Here is an 8,730-nt window from a genome sequence, read left to right as displayed (position 1 = left end):
TTTTGGCGCTGACGGCCCATCACTTCTGTTGCCATAGCGACCGAGCGGCGCCGCCATCGTCGTTAAAAATTCGGTCCTCTTCGAGTCTAAGTGAGCGCGGATCAAACAACTTTACAATCGACCCCGGAGCAATTGCCGCATTTATTTTAATGGACAGACTGGCGGAGCTGAAAAGGTTTCAATTCTCATTACAATATAGAACATTTATTACAAAAGCAATTGTTAGTGGCTCCCACGAGAATATGATAGGGAGAACAAAAAAAATGGGAATCCGTCTTATCATTTGAAAAGGGAACTTCTGCACTCATTGGGGGATTATTTTGGATTCTGAGCAAAGTGGAAAAGCGAAATAAAACGTTCGAGTTCATTCCAGATTTTTGGGAAATAAGAGGAGGAAAAGGCTTGCTGGTAATAGAGGTTTGAGAAGATTGGAGTATATTCTGTTATTTTGTCTTAATTGTGAAATTGGAGAATGTGATGGTCTCGCAAGGCACAATTATGGTCGGTCGGGAATGATTGCAATAAGCAATTCTGCCACCAAGAGTTTTTGTACAGTAGAATCTTGTAGATACTCGCTGTCTTTACCAAGAATATGAAAAATGTTCAGATATGTTGAAATAAAAGATCATGACGTCATTGGGTGGCTACATTTCTAGTGTTTATTCGTCACTTTCGGATTATTTTATCACAAAATTGATTATTTTAACACATTTTCGTTAGATTATTATAAAAAGCTAAATTAAAACAAGTTATGAAACGAGGTAAAAATATCATGGACAATTATTTTTACATGATCTAGAAAAACCTACGATTTAATATTTAACCTCAGTCTGCAGAAGGGTGGAATTCTTGCGTGTGGCTCCAGTTTTCTTACCTAGTTCTACAATGTCTTCTGTGTCTTGTCTTGTTACTGCAACCAAGGAAATTACCGGACTCAAAATCCAGATCCTTGAAGTATGGTGTCCGAACTTGTCACCTTTTCACGAGTCCAATTAACCTATTCCAGATGGTAAGATTTTCTACCGACCCTCCGACGCAAAGTGATTTAAAAGATAGCCTGAAAAAAAAATGAGACGTGACGGCGTGTTTTTGTTGTGACGGCTTTTTCTTGTTTACGAATTTGACGAGCCATCGGACGACAGCTAATCAGTCGAGACGGCGGCGGAAAGCAAAGGAAAGGTCAGCCGTGGCGCGCAATATTTTCACAAGAGGAAAAGCTTCTTTCTTGGCTGGCCGCAATTGCAATTATCTCGCTCCAAATCCCATACGAGACTTTTCTTTATCAGACGGATATCTTTTTTCTTCTTCTTCTGTTCGGCATGGCGATAATTCTGCTCCGTTTTTTTCTGCATGGTTAATTACCACTGGGAGCTTGTGGGAAAATTTGTCCTTGTTTTGACTTTGGTGAAGGATTTCAAAACACGGGAAGCGAGGATTTGGGGGTTGGACCGAGAGAAAGCTTGGGGCCGAGGATTTTCTAGGCTGAAAAATGACATTTTGGAAGAAATTGCGGGCTATTGTGGGTCACTTTAATATATCATCTCAAGTCTGAGACGCTGCGTGGTGCTCAGACGGCGTTGCTATGGCGACCGAGTGGAGGAGAGGCCGGCGATGTTGTTTTGGGAAACAGGACGGTGTCATCTGAATGAGAATTGGAATCCGGATCAATTTGACGTAGGAAAATAAACAGAGAACTTATGTGGTTTTGCGCCATGAAATCGAAAATTATATTGAAAAGACATTTTTCTTAAGAACGAATTATAATGTTAAAATCCACATTGACACCCAGTTAAAGTTTACCATTTGTGGGCTAAGCTGGTCCTAAAGTAGACGTGCTTACTACGGCATGAAATCAAAAAAAATGAGTTTCAAATTTTAATTATTTTTTAAGTGCTTTAGCTTGTCATCCCGACCTTGCCGAGCCGTGAAAAATGTGCTCCAAATTAAACACTGGAAGCTTTGAAGACGGGGAAACTTGGTTGAGGTTAAACTTGACAAGGGTAAAATACATCCTATTTTACTAGTAAAACAGAAATGTCCTATCTTACCCTATTTCTTCAAAGCCCCTCTTATGCTGCGTTCATTTCTTTCATAGTTATTCTCCAAAGTGTATTTTGAAGGGAGACGGGAAATTTGAACTTTTCCTCTCTTTGATTTGAAACACTGAGTGGATGTTGTAAAATGCCATTTGGCATTGCACAAACATTCATTCATCAATCTGTCGCCACTCTTGCAGCCCTCTCCTTTGCCTCCCCCTCTTCATCTGTCTCCACTCCATCACCCTCCACCCCTACTCACACACTTCCCATTTTGGTCTCCTTTCATTTGTCACCCGTCTTCTTGCTCCCCTTTTCCGTCACACCATCACCGCATCTTCTTTCCACCCCGAGGATGACAGCATGTGCGTCATTCTTGCCTTGGAAAATACGTCAGGGGCGCCTAATAAGCATTTTGGGGGAGGAGTTTGTAAAGTACATACGTAGGAGGGAGGCCAATTGGGACAAACAAGGTTGGACTACGAACTGCTTCTCTCAATTTCATCCTTGAAATTATGTTCAGAAATACAGTAATACCTTGACATATGGGTGTCCCAACATATGAGATAGCAGGAAAATTTCGAGCTATTCTTTTGCCTTGAGATACGAGCAAAATTTGAGATACAAGCATATGAGATGGAACAAAAAAATTTTTTTTCTAATTGAAAAATTGCAAAGTAGAGTCACCCTAATTCAAACTATTTTTTTAACGAGTTTCAATGTGGATTTTCACATTTTTATTATTATTTTTAAATCATTAACAACGGAAAAATAGTGAATTTGCGATAATTGAGGGAATACTGTACATTATCAATAGGAATATAGTATTTCTGATTTTAATTTAGTATTAGATGATGATTTAGATGTTTATTTCACTTTATGATAGTTGAGTATAATTTAATTCATCTATTTTTTAAAAAATGGGTTACTTTGTAAATCATTTAACTGGCAGCAAAGTTACAATGCATTTAGAATTAGTACACTAAAATTTACATGTAGTAATGTTTCATAATACATTGTAAATAATGCTAGTGTCAGGCCAACGTAATATAAATAAAAGATTACAATTTTCCATATTATTGGTTTTAAGCAGTCTTTTTTATCACTTCATCAAATCAGGGTAACACATTGAAGTATTGTAGTAATTTTGACGATAATTGGATCGCTGTTGGGTGCTTTGCAAGATTTTCTTGTCTCCTTTTATGATCTCGATCTTGATATCTCGCAGCGTTATTTTTATCCTTTTTCTTCAACATTACACGACGTGTTTAGTTAATAAAGCGGTGACTTATAAAGGAAGCGCCATCTGTTCTTGGCACCCATTCTGGTATTAGTGACTATAAATATGGTGGGGACATATGTATGTGATGGAAACACCATTGCCGTACGTCGCAGCAGATTGCCGCCTGCGACATAACGTGGCGTCATGCACTTCGGGGATGGTCTGGGTCGGAGTGGACTCAAGAAAGGTGCGAAAAAGACATATTGCCATCTTTTACGGAGGGATTTGTCAGTTATTTAGTGTGCGTTACACTAGGGAAGCTTGGGATGATTTGGGATTAGCGGAGAGACGCAGACGACGGAGCGAGACGGCCATTTCATCACCAAGGAAACAAAAGAGAGTTTCCATATCTAGCTGGATGGATTAATCGCATTGTGGATGCTGTTTTATAATGCTAGAGTGATAGAGATGCATAAAATTAAACCATAATGGAAGCCAACCATCTCAAAGTTTTTAGTTTGAATATTCTACAGTTGAAAAAGTGGAATTGAGACTCATCTGGCCCTACCCTCAACTTTTCTGGACCTCCAAAAACTCTCCATTGGCTCGCATTCAATTTGAAAGATTTGAAATTCAATGACTCTAGTATTGGCTATTTTTATAATTAATTATTTCGGTGAACGGCATTTACTAATAACTCATTGAATCAGATAAATGTGCAAGATATCAAAGAGAACAAATACATTTGAACTACCCAACAATGAGCGAATGAACTCACATTTTAAATGAATGACAAACTCACCATGCACTTTTTAAAATATTTTTCTTACCTTTTTGTTGGTCATTAATGGTGCTTTGTTCAATTCCCTCAAAGTAGGAGAATATCCAGCCATTTAAGGAGCTCCATTGTTTACAGTAGAGTGCATGGCAAGTAGCCATTTTGGCGAAATCTGCAAAAGCAAATATTGGTACATTTTAGCATCAAATTTTAGCTCACGGTTCATTGGCCCCACTTGACAAGCAATCCATGTAGCAATTGTGTTTTGAATGCAATTGTAAAACAGCTTGTGTAAGGGAGTCAGTCGTGGAAGTCAAGCGTATTCATGGAGAAGACGTCCCAACCTGACAGCAAACAAATGAGTCCCCCCCACGTCAAGACCTACAAGAGTACGTTGGTGCGACTCATTAGGCGGCAGTAATTGCGTGCGAGCGCATTGGTAACCTTGTGACCTTCTGGAAAATGGAATGTTGACTTTTAAATGCAGGGCTAAACACAGTCTATGGAGAAACAGTACTATTGTACGCTCTATCTGTTTAATACTGTGCTAGAAAATGAATGATAAAACTTCCTGTGTGGCTCCACTTTGTTTAACTAGGTCTACAATGTCTTGTATGTCTTTTGTCTGTCTTGCTACTGCAACCAAGAAATTTCAGGATGAAAATAAAGTTATAACCTAACTGAAACTAAATCCAAACTAAATCTATTCTAAACTAAATCTACACTAATGTAAAAAGTATGCACATTATTTTAGCTAGCCACAAATTGTACATGAACAATTCTAATTACTGGATCGAATTGATCTGTCCTCCTAGGTCTAATTAAAATGACATCTGAAAAGGTTATGTGATCAATGTCCAAGCATCTGTGCATGAAAACTCAGTAACACTGTAACTGCACAACTCGCTACACAATCTCCCTAATGTGGGTGACTTACATAATTCCTTGCATTTCCATGGTGAGGAGGTCTTTTAAATATTAATGGAGCCTAAGGTAAAGGTTCTCCTTAGTCTTTTAATTCCATAGCGGCGCACCCGAGGAGAAAGGAAGTCGGGTCACATGAGATAAAGATGAAGACATTTCCTCTGAGGGGAGTTAGCCAAGGTGAAGAAGATCACTTGTGGCAAAGTGACCAAAGGTTTATTTTTTGGGTCTTCTGTCATATGCTAAGGGAAGCGAAACGAAGCGAAGGGAACGGCGGCGGAACGCTCACGCGAGCGTCTTTGTTTTGAGTTAGCATACAGGCCCTTGGCAGAGATAAATGTGAGCAAGTTGCTGTGAAATAAAAAGGCTGCCGGTGCTTTGCGTCCTATCCTCACTTGCTTTTGCGTGAGTGCAAGTGACAAGCCCATTTGAAACGGAATACCAAGTAGTACCTCATCTGATGTTCCCTGGCGTTACAATTTTAATACACTGTACAATTTAAATGGCATCAAGATGCGAAAATGCAGATGAAATATACTTGACTGAACTTTTATGCTAATGTATTGCCTTTTGAATTTCAAATTTGGATCCATCCGATGTGAGGCTTAATACTGTCCCACTTTCTGGCATTATTTTCAGGTAAATACATCTAAGACAAGGAAAATAAACTGGGCCAGAACCTCCCCCTGAGCTTCGGCAGATCGACAAGAAAAGGGATTTATGACACACAATACCCGCCGAGAAAAATAACTATTTGAATGACCCATTACTTTTATTTTAATCGAATGACTTGAAACCGAAAAATATTTGAAGCCTGACAATTAAAATAAATTTTACCAAGACTTTTGCTAATCATTTTAGTGCTACACAACCAATATGTCCCTACAACTAAAATGTACAGGCCTATATCTTATTAGACTAACCTCCACGGGACAAAATATTGTTGACAACATTGTGGTTGCTATCATCTGGAGACTGAAGATGGATTGTTTGGTACGCCCGGAATCCAAGTGAGGATCGCCTACGTGACACCAAGCATCGGTCACGCCGAGTCTACTTGATTCAAGTGGAACGCGTGGATGGGAAATCAATAGCTGACGAATGAAGGGCCGGCAATTCTAGTGCCAATGAGGCCGCTTAGAAAATGTCAACATTTACTACGACTGAATAAAGGTGCACGTAAAGTAACGTCCTGTCATAGCCTCCAACAAATGATTAGAATAGAATTGACAATGGCCTGCACTGCAGAAGAAGATTTAACATTAGAGGGAGCTAGTCACTAAAATAGTGACTAAAATACAAATTTATGGAAAACTCCAGACAAGTATTTTGAAGTAGTTTCAGGAGAATTAAGTTTACTTGGAAACAGTAATTGTTTTTGTTTGTAGTTGATTTAAAATTAAAAGAATAGGAATTAAAATGTCCTTCAAATCTGGAATGTTAACTCAATAACGCTAAAAAATATATGTATATTGTTTTAATAGTTTCTTTAAGAAAACTTAAATGTTCAATCAACCCAAAAGTTATTTTCTTAACCTGCCCTTACACGACTTGGTAATTTTAAAAATCCTAAAACCCGGCTGTTGGTGATGACATACAAAAAAAAAAGCTAAAGTTGCAATTATTGACTGTTTGGTGGTTGCAACCTCAAATTTGTTGACTGTGCACCTTGTTAAAGAAGACAAAAGTCCTGACCTGACAAAAGGTCCATCAAGTTGTCATCATCAATTAGGGCCTCCTCTCTCCATTGTTTGTTAGATATCATGACTTGTTGAGTCAAGTCATCAAATGAGGCAGGCGCTGTCTCCTCTAGTTTCTTTTCCCCACAGGTCCAATCTCCTCTCACTCGCATTCCTTTAGAGCCGCTGTACAAAGAGAGGAAAACAGAGGGTGAGAGCCCGTACGTACAGTCCATATGTAGGTCAGGTGCCGGTTGTCATAGCAACTGAGAAGCACACACAAGAGCGCAATCTTCGCTACCGTCGTCCCTTTGGCTCGCGGACACCTTATCTTTTCTCGGCCTCTATTTTAGATGGTCTCACCAGATGATGTCAGATGCATCACATTAACGGTGTGGAATTGGGTTCAAAACAGTCATGATGGAGATCGATGATAATATAGTAGTAAACATCTGGTTTGTTCAAGCCATATTGCAGTGATGCTTTTGCTGTTAAGATGTTAAAATGAGGAAGAAAAATTCTGCACCTAGTGACCTCGGGGCATTTGGTTTGGTTATTTCAAGACTTTCTAGGCAAAAGAACAAATACAGTATATCATGTAAAAGTAGAACAGCAAAAATTGGGATACAATACATTGTACAACAATAATATGAAATAGAACATTGTAAATAATTGCATACGTTTTTCAGTTAGTGCAATGAATGTATTTTCATTTTTTTAATAGATTAGAGGACATTTTTTTATGATTTATTTCTATATTTTAAATCCATGTATTTCTAAGTAATGGCTTGGCAATGTAGTTAAGTATTCCTCGCTTTTCTGTAAATGCATTGAGGCATGGAAGAGTTAAATGGAAAAAAATGGACATAAATAAGCACCATTTGCGTCCTATTGTCTCGATTTATCACCCGAGTGCATTTTTTCTTCTCCAGCTGACACGCGTGACCTTGTCAGAGGGCTACGTAGCAAAACAAAGGGGGTTCTCCCCACTCGTCATACACGTCACCATGGCGAGCGCACTTGAGTGGATGGCGTGTGCGGAATGCTGACGAGGAATCCAAAAGGAGAGAAAGCAGAACCCCCCCCCATTGTTCACTTCAGTGTCCAAATCCCGTTACTACGTCTGCCAATGCGGTTTGCCGGACGCGTGTGTCCAATCTAGACTTTGTTGCCTTTTTGTTCATCCCGCCTTCGTTAGACTTGTTTAATTCCGGCTTTATCGCCGCAGTGGCCCACTTTTAATGTCCGTCCAGGCTAATGAGGTGAAAAATGAGCTGCGGGCTCTCCGGGGACGCTTTTAGTGGAAACAACATGAAATGCTTTTTATGGAGAGGGAAGATTAGGCATTGTGTGTTTATTCTCCACATAAAAGGGATTATTCAAAAGGCCAGTGCCGATGAGGGGACGCTTCATGTCTTTTCCAGGTCAGAAACTAGCGAAGGGGAGTCGATGAAGGCCAGAGGATTTGCTTGTTGTCTTTCCCAAGGAAAGGCATGAAGGCAGTTGAGCTAGCAATGCCACAAGTGGATTTAGAAGGACTGTTTCGTCTATTTTTTTGGACGTCCGATGTCTTCAAAAGTGACAGATTGTAGTAGTCTTCGGGATTTCCTTCCTGCTTGAAGTAATCAATCCATTTTCTGGGTGCTCAACTTTAATGGAGGTGATGGAGAGCTTATATGAAGTCCTCTTGTTAATGAATTGGTTACGCCCTACCTATCTGCTGCCACGTGCCGGTGGGAGGGCCATATTACTCCTGTAAAATGAGGATTCCTCTTCTATCAAGTCTTTTGTGGATCTGCAAGCGATTTAGGAGTCTGGTGGGATACAGCGACGTGCTGTGGCTGTTGTCAGTACTAATGCAGTAAAAGCAGTACTCACTTTGTTTTTAATCAACATTGTATACATTTATATATACAATAACGATCAATCATTGGTTTTGGACAACATTGTATAAAATCTATTAGCAAAGAAACATGTATATAAAATACAATAACAATAATTGTTCAGATTTGTATCAATGATCAAAATGTTTTTTTGGATTCCCCAAAAAATACATTTGAATCACTGTAAACTGTGGAGAAGAAAAACCTG

At 39.3% G+C, this 8,730-nt stretch overlaps 1 protein-coding gene across 5 annotated transcripts in view; it reads right to left on the bottom strand.

Annotated features, from left to right (window-relative positions):
* Window positions 1-8,730, bottom strand: part of LOC144211280 (retinol dehydrogenase 13-like) — a 28,998-nt gene that overhangs the window by 14,154 nt on the left and 6,114 nt on the right. For 4 of the 5 annotated variants that reach the window (XM_077738379.1, XM_077738383.1, XM_077738380.1 and 1 more), the window contains exons 3-4: window positions 6,656-6,825; window positions 4,089-4,208 (exon numbers count right to left, since the gene is read on the bottom strand). The gene's annotated coding sequence lies outside the window, so the exon portion shown is untranslated. Of the gene's footprint in view, window positions 1-4,088; window positions 4,209-6,655; window positions 6,826-7,002; window positions 7,128-8,730 lie in introns of all 5 variants that reach the window. The other variant, XM_077738381.1, reaches the window with a different exon arrangement.

Source organism: Stigmatopora nigra, chromosome 18 (assembly GCF_051989575.1).
Source record: "Stigmatopora nigra isolate UIUO_SnigA chromosome 18, RoL_Snig_1.1, whole genome shotgun sequence".
Lineage (NCBI taxonomy): Eukaryota > Metazoa > Chordata > Actinopteri > Syngnathiformes > Syngnathidae > Stigmatopora > Stigmatopora nigra.
Note: the sequence above shows the minus strand (reverse complement) of the source record. Positions and strands in the feature narration are given on the sequence as shown.